At 43.3% G+C, this 18,797-nt stretch overlaps 1 protein-coding gene across 1 annotated transcript in view; it reads right to left on the reverse strand.

The window, feature by feature from the left end:
• CDC42SE2 (CDC42 small effector 2) overlaps window positions 1-544 on the reverse strand; it is an 84,417-nt gene extending 83,873 nt beyond the window's left edge. Inside the window, exon 1 of the mRNA XM_055698758.1 lies at window positions 179-544. The gene's annotated coding sequence lies outside the window, so the exon portion shown is untranslated. The remainder of the gene's footprint in view (window positions 1-178) is intronic.
• Between the last annotated feature and the right edge of the window lie 18,253 nt (window positions 545-18,797).

Consider the following 18,797-nt stretch of genomic DNA (forward strand, 5'->3'; position numbering starts at 1 on the left):
GCGGCGGAGGGGCAGCACCCCCGCCTCCGCCGGGGCAGCCCGAGCGCCGGCGCCCCCCCCGGGGAAGGGAGTGGCCGCGGCGAAGCCCGGCCCGCCGGCAGGTACCTGCTCCGCGGGCGCGCCGGGGGAGAGGGGCGGTGGGAGCCAGGGCCCCCGCGCCCCTGCCCCCGCCACTCACCGCTGCCCACGGCGGCGCCCGCTCCTTTGTCTGCCCGCCGCGCCGCGGCACCTCCGTCCCCCGCCACCGGGCGCCCCGCGCCCCCTCCCCGCCGCGCCGGGGGCGGAGAAGGCAGGCGAGATCCGCGGAGGAGGCCGCTACCGCCCGGCGGTCACATGCGGCGGGCGCGGCGCGGCGCAGGCCCCCTCCCGCGGTCCCGGCCGGCTGGCGGCAGCCCGGCCGGCGGGGTCCGAGGCGAGGTCGGGGGTGAAGATGGCGACCTCGGCGGCGCGGGCTGGGAATCCCCGGGCCGGCCCGCTCGGCTCCGCGCTGCCGGCTGGGCTGGGCGCGCCGGGGAGGGGAGGGGATAAAGGAGGCCGGGCGGTGGCGGGGACGGCTGCCGCTGCCCGTCAGCCCTATCGATGTGCCGCCCGCTCCTCCTCCGCCGCCGCGCTTTGAACCGCCGTCAGGGGCCGGCCCCGCAGCGCCCCCTGCCCGCCGCGCCCCGACCCCCCGGCCCGCACCGCGCCGCGCCCCCCGCGGGGACCGGGCCCCGGGCTGGCAGCGCCCCACGGCGCCGGCGGCGCCTCGCCCCTCCGATGGCTTTGCTGCGGCCGCCGGTGAGGAGCGGGCGCGCTCGGCGGCAGGCAGCACCCGCAGCTCACCGGCTGTCAGCCCGCTGGCCACGGCGTCGCGCCGGCGTTGCAGAGGCCCCGAAGCGGTGCGGAGCGCAGGTCAGGAAAGCCAGGCCTCCAGGAGAAGAGGAGGGGCTCTGGCTCCTGACCCCCATCTGCTGAGAGCAGCAAGCCTCATCCGCGCGTTGGTAACCTTCCCCATCCTACGTCCCCCCCGGCAGTCGCTTCAGTCCGTGACAGCGACGTGAACCTGACCTTGGCGGAGGGGTGATGGCTAATCATGGGCGCCCCACGCCCATAACCCCTTCACTGATTCAGAACAGGCATGGCATCACTGAAGGGAACTCGCCCCACTCTGTTCCACTGGACCATATACTGTCTTTTAAGAAGGAAAAAAAGGGGCGGGGGCGAAGCTAAAGGTGGCAAACAACCCAGATTTCTTATGCGATGAACGCACAAGATCAGGCGTTCCTTGCTGGCAGGGTACGGCTGGCAGCTTTACCCAGGGATGCCTTGGTGCTGTGAGCTGCTGCTCTCCGCATAGAGACAGGCTGCCACCCTCCTCCACCTCGTCCATGCGCTGCTTGCCCTGGTCTTGCGTGTCATCTGTGGGTTCACCAGCACAGGACAGGACGGAAAATGCAGCAGTGCTAACAAGTGGCCAGTAAGCTGTTACTGGACAGTATCACAGGGAAAGATACTGGAAAGACCAGCTGTAGAATGGAACATTACCTGGTCTATACCTGCAAACTGTTATAAAACAGTCTGAAAAGGGTATCAAGCATATAAAAAAATCATCCAAAACCTCTTCATCTCTGTTTTTAGTCTGTATGAATCCCTGACATTTACACTTGCTAACAGCACAGATTTACTGTCATTAATAAGGCCTGCAACAACTGACGGCATGGTTGCTTTTTGTTATTTTTCCTGACTCTCTTTTTTTTTTTTTTTTGTAATGATTTTGAACATTTTTCTAAGAGGTCTTTATCTGTGCCCACTGAGGTACCAGGTGTGGTTACATCTAATTTGCCTTCAGAAGGACACAGTGTGAGCGATGTCTGCATCAGGCTTGCACAGACAGGGGCAGTGAAAACCAGTCCCAGTGCCCCAGCGGTGGTGTTTCAGCTGCAGGTTGTTTAGATGATCAACACCCTTATCTGATGCCTGCAGAAAACAGGTGTGATGGTTGCTTCCATTCTAACTAAGGTTCTCATTACTGTTAATGGACTTTACTTCTCAAGAATCCCATGATGTAGAAAAAGTATTATTATCCCCACTTTCAAGATCACAAATTCCAGCATAAAGAGGCAGTATAGCTTGCCTCAGGTCATATATACTGTATTTGGTAAAACCAGAAACTTGTTCTAGAGTTTTGGTGCAGATCCAGTCAGTCTAACCACAAGTTCGTTTTCTTTCTCAAGCTCTACTTCTCAGGAATTCAATCCTGAAAAATTCTAGGGAGAAGGAGCAAAGCAATATCGAAGAAGACATGTTAACAGAAATTCTGTTGAGCTCGTGCAAAAAAACATGTAGTTCAGTGGAAATGTTGCAAGTAGGCATATTGACACAGACAACTTCTGCAGTATTATTATCCTGGTTTGGTAAGGGTACAAACCAAGGGGAACACCATGTAACATGTTGCTTCAATATTGTGCATTTAGGACATGATATAAGTAAGAACTTTGGGATTTTATTGGCCAAATTTAATGCCAGACCAGGTGAATCACAGGAACATCACAAGAATCTTCAGCCAAAGCTGCAAATACATTAACAACTTCAATGAAGGACTGTCTACATTAGGAGTACCAATGTATTCTAAAGACTTGTGTCATTTTCATCAGACCCTGTGGTTTGAACTGTTCCCTGCAGCAGTTCCTCTCAAAGAAGGGAGAGGTGTCAAGTGTGTGCTTCCACAGTCATCTGTGTTAGATGGTTCTGAATGGTGGTTAGAAACCTTCAGTTTCAGGCATCTCCCCTGACACATGTCTCAACAGACACTAGAGTGCCCAAAGACACACTGTGTAGCCCAGTGGCATAAACCTGTAAGAAGCCAACCTCTCCAGACCAGGTCCAGCAGCAGAGTCAGGAGATCCATCTACATTGTGAAAGCATCTGCCAAATACTTGTCAGAAGACAGTCATGTGCTGGACTGCTTCTGGCAGCAATGGTACCTATTCAGCTTCCATAGTTACTAACAAAGTACTGATCATGTTGTGTGTGAGAAAAAACTGTGTATAGTGCTAGCCATCCTTGTAAACGGACTCAATTATGCCTTCCATACATTGAACTCAGTTGGACAAATGTGCTCTGACCAACAGTACTCTGCTTCATTACAGTTAGTTCCTCAAAAGCGCAATCATGCTGTCTTTACCAGTTTCCAAGTATCTCTCTTGTGTTCTTCTGACTAAATACTGACCATTCTCCTGATTTCTTTCCCCAGTGATGACAGTCTTGCCCATATCACTGACTACTTTTGCTGATTACCTCTTCAATATCCAAAGTTAGGCAGGAACTTTATCTTTCGAAAACTTTTTTCCTCTCCTGCTGTCTCAAGGCCTCATGCCAGAGCATGAAAAAATGGTCAGGCAGAAATAACTCAATATTTATATAAACCTTTGCTGACATTCTTTCCACCCTGTGGGCCTGAGTGCTTGCTACTTGGCATACCAGGCACAACAAATAGAAATCCATCATTGCTGGCTTTGATGGTGCCTGTGAAAAAAAAGATTGCATTTTAAAAGGGAAAATTACTTTATAAATCCAAATTTGACAATGCGTTGTTCCCTTTTTTTAAATGAACAATAAAAAGAACATGTTAGCTGTGACTAAATAGCAGTGTGTGGTTACAACACTCATAAACACCACAGGATTCCTCTGTTTCTTGTGTAGCCATATACAAGTCAGTGAAGGTGTGGACCAGCAATTACAAATGGTTTATCATAGCTATTCACTGAGCTGTGTTAGCTGCAATACCTGTACTCCTTAGCTGTGACATCTTGTCTGTTCCTCACAGCAGCCTAGGCAAGTGTATTTTGTTTTGCAGTTGCCCCAGGCAAAGAACCAGGAGCATGGTCTGTTAATGTGTTTCAGCTAACAAGAGGCAACTTGTTATGGTCTGCTTGTTCAGTTGGTTGCAAGGGTCCGTTCATGACGCGTGCTGAAGGTGAGTCCAGTCATAACCACCAGCTTTAAGAGGAGCTCAGCTCGATTTGTGGGGGTGGTGGGGCTGGAGAAGAAAGGCTACCTTCTTACCTCTCTCCTGCTAAAAGAGAGAGCTACTTCCAGGAGAGAGAAAACTTCCAATGTTTTCTCTAAAGGGTTCTTCCCTGTGAACAAGTGCAGGTAAGGGGAAAAAATGCTTTTTCCAGAAGAGGCAGAAGTTTCACCCGGAAGTCCCAGCAAACTCTCTGAATCTGCATGCATTTTTTATGCAAGCCCCTCTACCTGGCCTGATGGCTGTCCGTGTGGAAGCTGATGCACCACGCCTGCTCTTTTATGGCTTTATAGGTTGCATATGTCCTTTTCCTGAATGAGATCCAGAGACTTGAAGTAGAAGCTGAAGTGCTCTTTCACCAAGAAGCGTGAGGCAGAGTTACCACTCATCATGAAAGTGTCGGGAGAATGTAAAAGAATGTGCGTCCTCCTGACTTAGTCACTTCTCACTCAACATGTAAAGACCTGAACTTGGCAAAGCAGCTCAGAGCTTTTCTGCATAATAAGAAGATCTAAGTGAAATTCCAAAGAAATTGCCTTAGATAACTACTGTTCCTCTAAGAAAGGAACTTTGCTAAATAGCTGCAGTGATGCAGTTGCTTCATCATGAGCCTGCAATGAAATCTCTGGATGATACCTTCATTCATCGTCCTCTTTTCTGACAAAAATGCAACCCCACAAACAACAGCGGTTTTTGCACTTGCAGGGACCAGGCCTGGTGATTAGGTTTCTAATATATTTCCTGTAATTTCCCTTAGTTTTCATTCTATGCAGGTACATGGCTTTGGAAAGTTGTGATTATTTAACATGCATCTCTGTTCTCTCTCTTACCCTCTGGCCATGTAGTCTGTATAGGTTGCATGTTTCTGTTATGTTTATGCTGTTTGCACATTGCCCGGTATTAAGCAGCTCCCAATTTGTTTGGCATCTCTACTAGCTGTTGTGATACAAATAATAAATAATTCTACACTTTTAAAATTCATTATTATTTCAGAAACTCTACGGATTAACTTTGTTTTCCTCTTTATGAAAATACAGTTTTATTGGTTTAACCAGTGATCAGGGGCATTCCATTAGCCACTGTAAAAAGGCAGGCTTTGTGTTTTACAAGCTTTGCAGCATGCTACTATGAAACTGTGTAGAATGGTCTGGGAATGGGACGAAACCCCTTGGAATTCTCTGTGATGTCTAATTTTTCTCACCTTTGCTGTTAGTATTCCTAGGTGCCTTGCTAATGGCATGGAGAGTTTTACAGACTTATCTCATGAGTACTGCTGGCTAGGTTCAAGTATTTTCCAAGGAAGCTTTTATCCATCTGGGAAAAAATCCTCTGAAGTCAACAGGAGTTGTGGGTAAGTGACTTACTAGGTCCCTGAACCATTTGCAATTATCCTTCATAGCACCCAGCCAGCACTCTGAAAGCTGGCATTGCTCCCTTGTTTTTGTTCTTCAAGTCTTTTTTCTTTCTGAATTTCTAATTGCCACTTCTATAAAGTTTTATACTCACCGTTTTTTGAATGTGACTGTACCAGCCCTATGCTGAACTGCAAATCAGGTGGACTTACATTCTCACTGCTATTAACCTGCCTGTTCCTGCAGCAGAACCAGCTCAGTGTAACTGAAAAATGGTGACAGGATGGCAACTCTTCATCTCGTAACAGTATAAATCCTCATTGCTTTTTCCTACTTCAAGCTTTTCCTTACTTCAAGCCATTTTGCCCTGCCCCCGTTCCCCCTCCCTGCCAGAAAAAAAAAAAAAAAAAGAAAAAAAAAGGAATACGAAAAGGAAGCCAGCATTCCTAATACTTTCTGAGTAATTCTCTGTCTGACTTCAGAAAAATACAATAGGATGCTGTATCTTGTATTGGGGGTATTTTGTGCTTCTAAGGTGAATTCTGTCCTCTCCATGAAATATTCTCTGCTTCCTAAATACAGGGAAGTATGCCGATCTGATGCTGGCCTTAGAACTTGAATCACTTAGTGGAAGACATGCTGCTGTCTTCAGTGAGACCAGTTTTTTACATTGTATGCTCAGCTTCCTAATGCAGTGCCTTGTGTGTCTTTTTAATTTGTACCAGTAGCTTTCAAATTAAGTTCCACCTTATAAATTTCAGTGTATCTTTTCCATTGTTTTTATTTTGGGTTTGTTGAGTTTCTTTACCCTACACTGTACAGTCTTTATTGTGGATAGTCTAATTTAGCTCTTTAATTATAAGCAAGTGAACAGAATCTTACCCAGCTGATGGACAGGTAGTACTAAAAGCCTGCTTGCAGCAGTATTTGACTGTGCCATCAGCCACTCCATTACGATGCCTCCCTTGCTTATGTAACTGGCAGTAAGCTGCATCAACTCATATATTGTTGGTATTTTTGATCTCTTGCCAACCTGCTAAATTGATTTGGAATTGTCTTCCTAGGCCACTGAAGACTGATGGCATTTGTTTTGAACAGAACATTCATATTCATGAGAAAAACAACCGCCCTCAGCCTCTCAGCAGTGACTGTATGGCCTGAAGCTTATGTGTGGATAACTGGCTAGCTGAAAAGGGTCACATAGACATAGTCCAGCTGGCTGGACAAAAATGCACATCACTCTCAGCTTATGTGAAGTAAAGCAAAAATACACTGTCCTTGGCTGTCCTTGTTACACAATAACAGGAAGATCGCGGTGGGAAAAGAATGTTACAGGTGGGAACAGACAACTACAGAAGAGAAACAAAGGGCGGGCTTGATATTTAGGCAACTAACCAATAATGAGCTTAACTTTTGTAATATGTATGAGCTAATTATAACAAGGCATAAAAGGTGACTGTAAGAGACAATAAATGAAGTCTGCTGATCACTCATATTGAGTGACTGTGTCTTCCCTCCGTCGTGACACTTATGCTCTTTGAGCTTGCAACTGGGATTTCAGACAGCATTATCATTAAGTACGAGTGTTTGTTTCATGTCCATAGTACTGGTCAAAAGAGGTGGGGCTCACAAAAGAACTAGCTGGTGTGCTAGAAAAAATGTGCCGAGCTTTTCCTAGAACAGGAATCCCACTAACTGCTAGCTGTGTTGGGAGAATTTCAGAAAACTCTCAGGTCAAGCCAGAGGCAGGATATATATGAAGTTGCCTCAAAAATTAAACTCAAATGCTATCCGCGCCACAGAAAACCCATATATGAGTTTACACAGTTGTTTTTTTTATCACCATGCCATCAGCCTCACTGATTCATTCTTGCAGAAGGTGCAGTTTTGCACGTCCAGCTGCACTGCCAGGTAGACTTTGCCACAACAGGGTATGGGTGCCTGCACAGGGCTGGGCACAAACACCTGCCTTCTTTAGTCCTGAATTGAACAAACCCACTGAAGTAGCAAATAGCATTCACAATGCGGTACAAGTCACGTGGATGTTGCCCATAGTATTTGGTAGGAGAATGTTTTTCTGAAGTGTAAATGGATGATAACACCCGTTCTGAATGCTAGTCTCAAATTTGCAAAGGGAAGTGAAACTCTCTGCACCAAAAGTACAAAAGAAAAGAACAGAATTATGCATATAGGTTCAAATACAACTAAGATGCACTAACAATAAGAGAACAGTATGACATTCCATGAGTGCTGGAACCCATAAATTCCAGTTCCTTAGGGTTTCTATCCTATGATTGATTCCCCGGTGTCTTGCAAAAAGTCTAATGACTGAAGCTTTTCTTGCAGTGGAGACATTCACAAAGTTGCTACCATGTGATTTCTCCACAGTCTAATAAGTAACATTCTTAGTTTTCCATCTCCTGGGCAGGGTTTCTCTTATCTCTTGGGCTAACTCTTTTAATGAAACTTGTAGGGACTTACAAAGCTGGGACTTCACCTTTTTCTGACAAACACACAGACATATACAGCATTCTCTTACCTAGCTAAGGTAAGAGAAACCTTACACAGACACAGAAAAAGCCTAGCACAAAACTGAAAAAGAGAGCAAATAGAGTAACAGAAAAATAGCTTTAGAGAAATCTCAGATTTGCACATTTATGTAGAGAATTGGCCTTGAAAATGGGACTATCCAATTACTCAATTGACATGATTAAAATCATAGCTGCCACAAGCAGCCAGGAAATATTTTTTCCAGATTTATGCCTTTAACAATATATGGTGGCAATAAGTTCTGCCAGCTAATCGCACTGTAAATCCAAATATTCTCTGAAACTCTATTTCCTGTCTGTCTTGGGTGACTGCCTTTTCTCCCCTATGGCATGAGATTGAGAAAGCAGCATTTGATCAACCATTTTCTTTCCCTTTTCTGGTCTATATTTAATCTTAATTTATTTTCTTTCCTCATGAAACCGTTTGAAACGTGGGAAACTTCCCTCAGATGTAACTGGCGAACTCTCCCTAGCAACATTGCTGTCTAACATGTCAGAGCATCAGGATATCTAAGCTGAATTAAATACAATTCTGCTATGTCCAAAGACAAAAGTAAATATACATATATCTCTACTGATGCCACTGTATAGATGCCACTGCATATACATTTATGTCAAAGTATTTTGTTAAGGGAAAGCAAAGGGACAAGACCTGAATTACCAAACTCTGATTTGGTATTTAGCTATACGTTAAAGAAATCTGTGCACAAAGTTTAGGCCAAGCAGACTCTAAAGTTGCCAGAAGTGACAAATGGACTTCTAATCAAGGCAGTCAGTCTTGGGAAGGACAGGAAACAAAGAATGATGAAACAAAGATGGTGAAAAGAACACTGTTATCTTAAGTTATGCAGAAAGAAGCTTCCAAGTGAGGAAGTTCTGTCCGCAAGAGGAGACAAGTTGATGAAGTGTTGCAATCCCCAGAAAGTTGGTTGAGAATAGACAAAGGTAATTGTGGCAGTGGGAAATCATGGTCTTTGACTCAAATAGCCCCCCTGAAAGAGGGCAAACCTTCTCTTGGGGAGCATGAGTAGTTAGTAAAAAGCTTCAGCAGTGCTGTTGGAGGATGCATACTAGCCTGCGTTAGAAGCAAGAAACTTGTAACCAGTCCTATACACGAATGAAAATGAATATGTAATACACTATGAATGTACAAGTACTCTGCTGTATATAATGTGTATCCTTGAGTAACTTGGTGAGCACACTTGGAGGAAACATTTCCCCACGCTCTCAGCACTGTAATAACAAATGCCTGCCTTCTCAAACTTCAAAACTAGTCTTGAGAGTCTTCCTCCATGAACGAATTTTACGGCATCACTAAAATAATGCCTTGGAAATCATGCTGGGGTGGTGGGTGTGTGGGTGTGTGTTTGAGTTCGCCTGTATAAATTAATTGGTAAATTGCATTCTAAAAGATTATCAAGTATGACTTTCTGAGAAGTGTCAGAAGAAGTGGTTTTAGAGGTATGAGCCCTCAGTGGAAGTAGCTTGCTGCCACACCTTCAGGGTTTTACCTGGCAGCCAGCATCAGGAGCAGTGTAGTAGGTTGGTACTAGTGTAATGAGGGTGAGATGGACAAAGCTTCGTTTCCACCACAGTAGCATTTGTATCAGGCCTCTATGATAAACAACACTTTGAGTGGCACCGAAAGAATATTTAACTAAGGTTTATCGCTCTGTGTTGTACTTCACATATTCCTAGGACCTCCATTTTTGTGGGACAGCCACAGTAGCACAGCAGGAGGCGACTGCAGTGCAGAGAATCATCTAAACATCTTCCTTTGCAATCATTCAGAGAAATCTTGGGCCATTCAGAATTCACCACTTGTACTCAAGTCTTGCCTCCATCATGTTAGGGAACTGTTTAAGGGAAATATTTGAGGTAAAAGTAATTAAACAACCACACTAGTTCATACAAGTAAGTTCCATGAAAAATTGCAGGAGTATACACCTGATTTTCCTCTGTAAATAGAAGCATACACCGCTGCTAAATGGCATACCCATGTCCTGCAATTTTAGTACAGTTTGATGGATTCTGAGTAAAGGCAAAGGAAAAGCTGGCACTGCATGACAAAACCAAGTGGACAAACTTAAAAACAATCCAGGCTTTAAATGGATACTAAATATAATTCAGGTTCCAGATTAGGAGCCAGGTCTTGGAGGTGCTCCTGATACTGAACTCCCATTGAAATTTACAGCAACTTCAGCAATATCTCCTATTAAAATGCCATAGGACTTTCATTGTACCTGAGTAGATTTCAGCTATTCATTCCAGAACAGTTTATTCTGTAAATACTCTAGTGTAGGTAGTATTAATAAGCAAAGCAAGCATGTTACCAGACCAGGTTCAGGAGTTTGACAGGATAGCCCTTGCTAAATAATATAACTCTTACTTTTCTAACATCCCAAAAGTAGTCCAAGCAAAATGTCAATGAATTGTTTTCCACTTTGAAAATGCCTGACAAAGAGCCTGATTACAGCATGCATAAATTTTTTTTTTAAATAAAATATATAGTGAAAACGTGGAGGATGGCAGCAGGGAACAACTAGATAAAATGTTCTGCCCATTTATACATTTAGGAAAACATTCTAAGGATTTGTATGCTGAATACCTCACTGAAACTCTAAAGGGTCTTTTCCTGAAACAACCCACAGCTGAGCAGTACCTGGCAATGGTATGCCACGTCCTAAATAGGACTGTGCCCTGGAGGGTAAAAGGATGTATAATTTTGAAAAGTCAGTAGGTACTTCAGTGCTTTGTGTCCACCACATGACTGCTTCCCTTTCGGTTTCTCTATTTTTAGCCCTGCTGGTCCAAATACACATTTGGAAGCAGGTCAATCACCACTAGTTTCACTGGGACCATGTGCAGCCTACCTGCGTGACAAAACCAGAACCAGCTGAGACGTCCTGGTTGTCAAAACACTGCATTGCCCTAATCAGGGAGTGAGGAATTCAAAACAGGGAGTAACGTTAAGTGTATCACACAGGCCATTGTTCATTTAATTTCAGTAGCTTTATTGGGTAGAGGAGGGTCTGCAGGACAGCAAAAGCAAGTGACTTGCTTTGGCATGCAGAGGATTGGGAACAACATTCTGCTTCATGATTGCCCCAAATGTTTACAGTTTTGTCATCATCTGGATGTATACAGTAGTTCTATGTTGACACCCTGTCCCTAAGGCACTTCCAGTGCTGATAGCCAGATCTGGGCTTAAACCAAAATCTTGCTGGAAAACAGCTAGCAGAACTTACTCACGCAATGTGGGATCGTGTTTAAAAACATTCAAATCCACACAAGCACTAAGCTTTTGTTTAAAGGTATTTTTTAACCTACACATTTGCCAGTGCTAGGACAACTTCAGTGATGTTAATAACAGAGGGAACAACAGCAAAGACACGCTGCTGGCAACCAATGCTGCTCAAACCTGTTCCACATAGCTGTCAGAGTTTTCCCTGTAATGCTTCACCAGTAGATTCCCAACACTCAGGAACAGTTGGAAATTTTTGACAAAAAACTTTTGGTAGCCTCTAGCAAAAGTTTACAGATTGGTATCATAAGATACTTAATCTACAAGGTATTTGTAATGGCAAACTGGTTTTAATATGTAGGCATATGTCAACAGGGATTTAAATAAAAAAATTTACTAAGTCATTTGGGTCATAGGACAGATCTGGAGTGGTCATCCATGTTCTTTCCCCAATCTATTCTAGATCTGGGAAAAAAAGAGATTTTCTGGGCAGTGAAACTCTATCTATATCCAATGCCACTCCCTTACGCATGCAGAGGTACTTAAGATGACATAATCTGACCAAACACACACACAGAGCCCAACCAACTAAATAATAATGCAAGGATGTATCCTACAGGCCTATTCATGTTTGCAGTGAAATTCATTTAAAAATTCCAACTGACTTGAATGGAAGCTGGATTAAGCTTAGTTAGTTTTAAAGGAACTTTAGTAGGAGAATAGATGCCTGCCTTGGGCAAAAAGAGAATGAGGGACTTTCAAAGTATCAAATTAGAGACATGAGACTCATGTTCCATTTATTATGTCCAGACAATATGGTGTGGGAACAGAACAACTAAATATGCTCTGGTCTTCCTTTACAGATTTCCTACTACTACTTCTCTCAAATGAGACTCGAAAACTACACACACAGACAAAACCCAAACCCTCCTCTTGAAGCTATAAAATTCATCCCTCCCCCCCAAAACTCCCTCTGTATCAAACAGTTCTTCCAAGCATGCAAATTTATAACTCAGGAACAGGCCACATTCTGTCTCAGAACTCAGCTTTGCTGAAAACATCATCTTTACCTGGTACCATCAAATCACATGCATTTCACTATATATTATTAATCGAATCGTGACTGTCTTTACAGCGTCTCAATCTAGGAGTGCACACTTATGCCAGGATAGAGTTGGGATACAGACAGGGATATGGGAACACACCATACTTGCCCCTTGCTCGTGGCTTGCTTGTTACACAGAGCTAACCAGGATTAGCATTCTACTGGGCATTTGCAATGCGCCCCAGCAGGTCCTATGTTCAGTGTGTTGGTGGACCACAACATGGGATGTGCCACAAAGCACACACCCCACAGTAAAGACACAGCCTATTTGTCCCGTACTAATGTTAGAAAATCTCACAACTGTCAAATTTCAGTTCAAAATTTTTAACTACTGATATCAATGTGCCTGAATAAGATACTAGCTTCTCTAGCTTTTCTGTCCATTTGGAGCTCACCCATGTATGACTGCTACAATGTTTACAAGCACAGCAAACCAAATCTACAGAAGCAGGAAACAGGTATGTATTCATGCATTTCCCAAGGTGGACAACTGCTTTGAAAACAGGGAGCAGGAGCAGGCTGAAAATGTAACAGAAGCTCAGGATATTAAATGAGATTACTGTTAGTTTTGGTTTTGTTTACTGTTTGCCTTGGGCCAGCATCCAAAAGCCCCCCTATGTCCTATTTAAAATGAAGACAAGAAAGTTCTCACCTATGTGGAAATAGATTTTACCTTGAGGAGCTCACAGGCAAGATGAAAATCAAGAAAGAACAAATAAGAAACAATCATGAAGGAGAAGATGAGGATGGTTAAATGACCAGTTGGGTGGCTATGGTACCACTCTGACAGTTCCAGGCTATCCACTAAAAGACAAATCTTTCCCCCCGTGTTTTTATCAGAATGGTCTGTTTCAATGCAATTTGACACCGAAATAAAAATGCCTCTGCTGGTGCTCAGTTCATGCAGAACTATAATCCAAAGGAAAAAAAAAAAAATTGGCCACAGGTATATTTTCCAGAAGTTTCTTTTTTCCAACTGTCTCTTTCGTTTATAATTATTTTTCTTTTAAAATACTGAGGATTCAGGAATTTAAAATTACTTCACACCTGTATTTGTCTTCCAAAGCCTCAAAAATGTGTGCAGTGTAGACACTGGGTCCTGTGCACCGAGTGCTTTGGTCTACTGCACCGCTGCTGCTGCACTGTGCTACTTGCTCACACTGAAACTGCCTTTCTGAACTGTTTCAGATTTAGAGTAAGCACATCACGCAGCAGACTGTTGCAACCCATGGACAAAACTTGGCTGGAGCGTGTTAGGCTTTCTGTCTCTTTTAAGCAATGCGGACATAGTGTGTATGCTGTTATAATGCCTCAGTATGGATTTACAGATGTAACTTTGTCATCAGAATTTGAAAGTGACTTCTAATCTGGCTCAAAACTCAGGACCTTTGGCTTCCCAGCCTATACTCAGCACATCTTATGATCCCACCCTGCACGTAGGATATTTATTTATTTTCTATTTTACTCATTTCAGAAAGATAACTGCTGGATCCTCAGTTGGAAATACAGAAAAGAAAACTGCATTTGTATGTACTTGTTTAAGTTTCAGGTAAATCTATAGTGACAGAGACATCAAAATGTAGAAATGCCTTAAAAATAAACTTAGGCCATCTGAATTCGCTGATGTACAACAAAAGATGTAAACTGAACAGCTGGGCATAGAATGTTTCACTCCCATATTGTTCAAAAATTAGACTGTTGGACCCTGGCCACTCAAGGACAGTTTGATTGTTGTGCTTGTATTCTCTACAGGGAATTAATTAATATTTACATAAAATGCACGTGCATGCATGGTTGACAGAGAGAGACAACCAGTTCCATGAGGCTCCAACAACTGTAAACTCCTGTGGGGCTGGAATAAATTGAGAAGTGCCTTACAAACTGAGTCACTGGTGTGTACTAGCAAGGGCAGATTTGCAAATAACAGTGTATAAATATAAACTAATCATAAAAATAACTTTTGAAAACTGCCTATAACAGGGCAAGTGGTTCATTAAAAACATCACCATCATTTTTCCTTATTCCCTTTTGTATCGGTGGTTCTGCTGTAATTTGTTTTGTATTCTTGAGTCATTGCCAATGGTGCTATCTGTCCAGAAACAACTGAAGCAGCTTTAGAGACTGCTGTCTTTATATGGCCACAAGACGCTAATACTGCAAGGCTGCTAATTCTGCAAGCTGAGTGTCTTTTATTTCATGCTTCTGTTATCCCAGATAAATAACTATTGCAGAAAATGTTGTGCATAGGTCTATAATTTCTCCTCAGGCCGCAGAAAACTGTATTCTTAGCTGCTTGCTACTCCTACACAACTTTCTCAGTTGTCTCTTCGCTCCGCTGCCAATGGTGAAGTGGGTTTGCAATCATGAACAGTTACAGACCTCCTGCAGGCATGCAGAACTGAAAGGAAAAGAGCTACTGACAAGGATGAGTGAACGTACCCATAGAAGAAGGGGACCCTTCTTCGGTGTCCTCTTCCAGCAAGGAAGTAATCTCCTTGGCTTGTGCTTTTGGCTGGGCTAGACTGAATGAATACCTGTTCTTTGACAACAGAAAGGGTCCCTGTTAGTCACAAAAAGGGAATAAAGACACATTCCCTAACTCATTTGAAACACACATGGTGGTGGACAAACAAAACGCCCACCAAGCACTCTCCTGTGATTCAGGTCTGCAAGTAACCTCAAGAAGATGGCATAGCACATTGCTTATGTTTGGATCTCAGGAGACTTCCGTGGGATTTAGCTTTCTTTTTAATTTTCCCCTGAAGATACCACTGCAATAACTCTAATACATTATTAAGGCCTTAGCCCTCCACACACCCATGTCAAACTTCACACGGACAAGTTGTGTTATTCCTTTAGCATGTTTGAAACTGCAAAGCTACTGGTATCTGACACTGCCTGTCACAGTGCTCTGCCTTGTGCTGCTTGCTCTGCTGGGTGCCTGTTCTGCCGGGAGTGCAGGTACCCAGCAGTTAAACCCTGTCTACATGACTGGGCAGTCAGCCTCCAGAGATACAATTTCACCAAATATATGACCTGTGGATATCTCCAGAATGGCAATCTGCCACACCAGTAAAAAAGACAGATTCTTCTTCTTTATCCCCTTGTATTGCAACAATCCGATTGCCTTCAGTGAGACTATTCACAAAGTTGCATGTAGACTGAGGTCCTGCTGTGCATGGGGGAGAAAATGTGACATGCTGATACCGCTCTAAGTTGTTTCACTTCCCTGTCTGATAGAAGAATTCAGATGTATGGTTTAGGTTTCTGTTGTTAAAAGCTTCAGTGCAAGAAGAAAGTGTGGAAAGATGGAGCATTCATTCCATTCAGAGTTAAACTAGTGGACAAGACAGGAGGCTCAGGACATTGCATATGTTTTAAGTCTTAAAATGTCTTATTTCTAGCCAGAAACTTTCATTAAGCAAAGAAATACCTTTCCTGCCTCATGTAATCTGATATAGTTTATTGACAGTCTAAGTTTAACAAAGCTATTTTTATTTTCAGGAAGTCATAGTTTATACGGTTTAAAACATGAATGCATGGAAGACAGCCCTGGGGAAGCTACGCCCATATCTGGAAATGCAGCAGAGGATCCCTTGTGCTAATTGCCAATTTAACAATGTCTGTTTGCAAAACTCAGAACTAATAGTATTCATGCTCCCAACTTACTCAACATCATACTCCTCTGGGCAGTAAACATCCTCCTCTTTTATTAGTGATTTTAGCCTTATACTCACAATTGACCATTTCTTTATAGTTCTCCTTTCCTGTAATAGGGATTAAGTATCTCTATTATATAAAAAAAGCAGATGTGAGTAATAGGATGCCTTCCAAAGAAAGTGTCACTCAGGTCAAGGTCATGAGACTTAGTCTTCTTGAACTACACTCTCAGCTCTGCCACCTACTTCCTCTAAGATCTTTGATAAAACGCTTCACCTCTCTGCATCCATTTCTCCACCTCTAAAATGAAAATGGCAGTACTTTCCAAGCTCACTAACATTTTACAAGTACCTTCACAACTTGTGAGGACAGGATATCTTGCAAGAACCTGGTGTTACTCCTCAGGCTGCGACAACCTCGGCACGGTAGAAGGGACGGACACAGCCCTGGGCTGACCTGGGTGATTACATAGCTGGCTGGCCATGACTGCTTTGCGTGTTGGTAATAGTAGAGGCCTATCATCACTTTATTGTAGAGCTTGCTTTGTAGGTTTGTAGACCTGGAGGTTATTTAAAACGTAATTTTGTTAGCAGATGTCATATACTAACCTGGCAGAGAACAGTTCAAAACCCCAAAGTCAAAATATAAGCAATGTCCAACCCCCCACCCCCCACCCCTAGGATTTAATCTGTGAAAATTGTCTTAAACTCATTTTTTGGTGCATCTTGATAATGAACATCATTTTTAGGACATATGCAATTTGACTATCAATTTGAAGATTTTCTGGATTTGAGAAACATATAGAGATTTTGGGGAAAGTTTAGGATTAAAAGTGGATACTGATGCTGAGAAGAAGTACTTGTCACTCTGCCAATCTCCCCTGTCCCCCTGGCTTCCTTGGCTTACTCTTGTCTTTCCTTTCCCTTTCCCTCCCCAACCTCTTTCCCAAGAGCCATCCAATTGATGTCTCTGTTCCCATGCTTCTGCTAAAGCACTGCCAGCCTTCTGGCACTAGCAGAGAATGGGTTTCAGTTGTTCATGTGCTGTATTATACCACTCTGTTGTAACGCTAGGGGTTAAACAGCTCGTTGGACAAAGGATAGTCTTAAATTTCACCAATATTTTAAAACAAAAAACCAATGTTGGTCTATATCAGGGCTGTTTTATTGAAAGGGGTCAGGAAAGGCAGAACTCTCTGGAGTTCTTAGAGATCCAGTGAAAGACAGAAACCCATCTACCTGAGAGAACAGATTAACCTTGGTACTTTTCCCTGCTTCTCACTTATGTAGTCCCGTACTGAGAACTTTCTAATGATGGCCTTTATAAGACCCATTCCTTAGCACACAGCTCATCTCAAGCACTGAAGAAAAAGCCGAGGGTACAAACTCTGTTACACTACTAAATTAGGTATCAGAAATATAGGGGATACAACATTCAGCAGTGTAATGACTTTCTCCTTCTGTGGAGATGCCTTCTAGTCTTTTCTCAAGTGACAACAGCTGGAACATTTCCATCACACAACTTAGGTCTTCTTTAGGTACCTCACGGTAAGGAAGGGAGGCAAGTTAGGAAAAGAAAGAGAATCAGGTATCAGTCACTAGAATAATAGCTTTCATTTTTATAATCTATTTATTTTATTGATATTTATTACCACCAACTTCTATATCTGGAGGCTGCCTCTAGTTCCTTTAATGGGCTTATTTCACTCCTCTGCCCACATACTTCCTTCTCATCAATCAAGTCCTGGCAGTATTGATTATGAATCAGTTTACTTCTGACAACTATTCTGAGTGCAGCTTTTAGAAGGCCATGAAATCCCTTCTTTCCCAAGGTGTTTCAGGCATAAAGAAAAGCTAATAATACAAAACTTAATGTTTTCTACAAGCTCAGCTATAGCGAACAAAGTGAAACTGCTTCATACTGTAGCCAAGGCAGAGTTATTTTTGTCTGATGGCGTTCACTTCACCACAGGATAACTAAAGAAATCTATACATGATAGATGTCCATAATAACTCACTGGGACCAGGGAGGCACAAGTCACAGAGCAAGACACCAGCTTCACAAAAATAGGTGCTAAGACAACTTTAAATGGAGGTGTAGGCTGTGAGGGCTGCTAGGAGGGTTAGATCTAATGTTCATTTGTTTTCCCTTATTCATTTTCCCTCAATAATGAGGATTTAACTCTGTCTGTGGTGGTACCAGTTTAGCCAAATTTTCCATAAAGACTACTAGCACCTTCAGAGGACTTGAAGCCAGCTGGCAAATGTCCTTAGCTGTAGCTGAAAGAAAAATAAGTGAGATTCAATCAAGAAGAGTCACATCCAATTCACTTAGGAAACGCAGAGGCATATTGTTTTACCTGTGGCTTCTTAAGACTTTTGCATCCTAAAAGACAGGTGCCTCCTGAGACAGGTCAGGAGCTGGTTTTGCCAGGAGCTCTGTTATCACCCCAAGAGAGAGCAGCAGCACTGAGCTGAAGCAGGGGGAGATGTATGATGTATGAGGGTATGGTTTCACTGTCACCCTGAGCCAGTGTTAGCCCATGTTGCTGTTAAAGGAGCAGTCCTGCTCCTTCCATGACATCCAGTTGCTCAAGCTTGCTATGTGTTTGCACCAGTTGTAGCGATCCCTCAGCCATGAGATATGTCAGCTCTCTGATCTCATTGAAGGCCAATATTTCTTTCTTGAAGGCACAGTTTTCAACCAGATCAACAAACTGATCTGACTTGCCAAACAATTCCTAGCTTCAGTAGGAAAAATGTAGCAAGAACATGTATCTGGGAGCCAGGTGTAATTACCCTTTACAGTAGCAACTCCATCTCAGACCAGCTTAACCCAACAATTATATTATGCTGAAAAAAAGTCTTGAACACATGCTTTG

The sequence above is a fragment of the Falco cherrug genome, chromosome Z, assembly GCF_023634085.1.
Source record: "Falco cherrug isolate bFalChe1 chromosome Z, bFalChe1.pri, whole genome shotgun sequence".
Classification (NCBI taxonomy): Eukaryota; Metazoa; Chordata; class Aves; order Falconiformes; family Falconidae; genus Falco; species Falco cherrug.